Source organism: Homalodisca vitripennis, chromosome 7 (assembly GCF_021130785.1).
Source record: "Homalodisca vitripennis isolate AUS2020 chromosome 7, UT_GWSS_2.1, whole genome shotgun sequence".
Classification (NCBI taxonomy): Eukaryota; Metazoa; Arthropoda; class Insecta; order Hemiptera; family Cicadellidae; genus Homalodisca; species Homalodisca vitripennis.
The window spans coordinates 75,262,263-75,264,987 of NC_060213.1; positions in this window are offsets into that span (position 1 = coordinate 75,262,263).

A 2,725-nucleotide genomic window follows, 5' to 3' on the forward strand; every position below is an offset into this window, starting at 1 on the left:
CCGCAAACTGACTAGTTCTCAGTCAAGGATCTCTAGATATCAAGGCCAAGGCTTACTTCCTTAGTTTGATAGGAAAAGCGAATCTATGGAGTTCATAATAGTAACGTATAAGATAACATAATAGCTAAGTTGGTTATAAAATTTGAGTTTTAATGTAGAGAAATAAAAAATACAATTAAAATACTTCAAACATGTTACACAATCTAAAAACATAAAACTTTTAATAAAACAGCAAACGGTGTTATTTGTAAATGCTATTATCAACTATTATTATCGTTCAAAGACCAATAAAATCGCTCGATATTAAACAATGATATCCTATAATTCTTAAGCGAATAAGTTAAAGATAAAACATTCAAATTTAAAAATAGTTGTTAAAGTATATTATATATTTGAAATTGAAAAAATATGGTGTTAAAAATGAAACTACCTAAAAAGTTTTGAATTCCCTACACATATGTTCAATGGTCACTGAAAATTTCCATGACATTTTGTGCATTTTTGTAAATTAAGCTGTTTTTGAGATAGCAAAGGAGGTACACTGAACATGAAAACGTATAATTCTATAGAGAAATATTATAATCGTTATATTAAATATGTATAAATTGTACAACGTTACTGTTTAAAAATACGTTATATATGCTTAAACTTAAATAATTGTCAAAATTCAAAAAGATTCACTAGAAATTAGGAAAAAGTACTCATGAAGCAAACGAGTAGTATAATTAAAAATAAAAACGTTATTATATTTAGAAAAAGCCCCTTAGCAAAACATTTATTTGCAAATTTCAAAATTGTCAATAATAAATTGAGATCGCTAAATTGCCAGTTTTGGTGTCTGTTCATAATTTAGCCAACTTCAATATTAATAATTTAATAATTATTATACTTAATTTGATCATTGCACTAGTACGAACGCAACTCAGACACTCTTTGACGTAAGCAGAGCTTTTTCAATTCCTTCTATAGTTCTATATTATGTAATCTTGTATCTATCTATATAACAGATTTAATCATCCCAGAATACCATTCAATTCAAAAATAAAACAATGGGTATTGTAATTACGCGTGCGCTTTTATGAGAGTGTTTTTATTTGCACACTCGTCTGTTCTGTGAGTACAATATAATCCGAATTAATCAATCGATTTTCATCAAATTTCGGATTTGAATGAACTTGTTCACCAGGCACATTCATGTAAGTAAAGTGAATGTGGGGTATATAAAAGTTGTTTAACAAAGTTAAAAAATTTACAGCTCATATGCGTTATTAAGGAGGCGACAGGTCCTTTTTTGAATTAATTGTTTCTGTACGTGCAATGACTTAATAGAAAGGATTAGGAGATTCGAAACTTCTTGCATAAGACCCCCTTGGTTCAAGGAAAAAGTTGTTTCCTGTACAAGTTGTTTCCTGTAGTTGTTTCCTTAATGTGTACTGATTTTTGGGTTAAAAGGGGTAGCAAGTTCTCTACCTCTCTAGGGGTTGCAAGGTAGACTCGTTGTCTTCTGTAGGGTCTTTCCAGGCTCCGAAGCATTAGTTTACTATAGCTTTAAACCGTACAAATAAACAGAAACAGACAGAGATGAGATAATCATAATGAATAATAAATTCTTATAACTTACAAAATATAATATGTTGTTAACTGAGCTATGTTTTTAACTCAACTGCTTTTATTAAAAAATCAATTGTATTTTTTAACTTAGTAACTAAATAAGTTATCTCTATAAATTGTAACACTTGATATAGTGATTTAGCCTCTGCATGGAAATCCGCTCCAGTGACATTAGCGTTCTAGAGCTGCCAGGCGAGTAATTTAAAGTGCTGGTTCATTAAGAGAGAAATGATAAATGACGAGTATTTTAAGAGATGGAGCCTTCCTAAATATCTTTTCTTTCTCTGAATCTTTCCAGATTAAGTACGATCCTGGAACTGTAATTAATGAGAGTCATTAAAATAAAATCATGCAAAACCGTTTAAAACCTTTTTTTATTATAGGTTAAATTTATTTAACACCCCGTTTGACAACTGTGGTGTTGCCTTAATAATTAACTAACGTTACCTAATTAAAAATTGTCTAGGAGAATAGACATATTTCATACCTAAGAGTTACTGATAATAAGTACAGTAATTTAAATTAGAAATATACAATTACCGACTTATTTATCGATTCTAAAATGACGTCTGATTTAATATATAGATGCTGGCAGTGATTTAATTGAGGAGTGTGGCCTTGAAAATTTTCCACTGATATCTCACTGACCGCTGACACCGTGGAGGGTTGAGGACAGCCTAAGCTTGCCACTAACCGTTACAGTGAATTTTTATTCAGGGGGCTGTGCTCTCGGCCTATCTTCTCTTAGTTGGCTGAGCGTTAGCGAAGCCTATCACTCAATGGGCAGGAATCAGTGGGATTTTCTTCTGTCAGTCCGTCGATACGATATCTCAAAAACGAACTGGTCTATAGATTGGAAATGTTGAATAAAGTTTCATATTTCTATATGAATGAGCAACACTGAGATTATTCATGTCACTCCATGGGATTTCGCTTAGCGTTAGCGAAAACTTTCAAATTTGGTTTATGGCTAACGAGAAAGTAGCAGAATAAATAAAATTGAAAACAGTTGAGTATAATAAAATATTAGATTTTACCATTGATATTCATAATAATAATTCATAATCAATACATTTAGCGTATTCATACATTACAGAGAAAAAAATGTAATGGA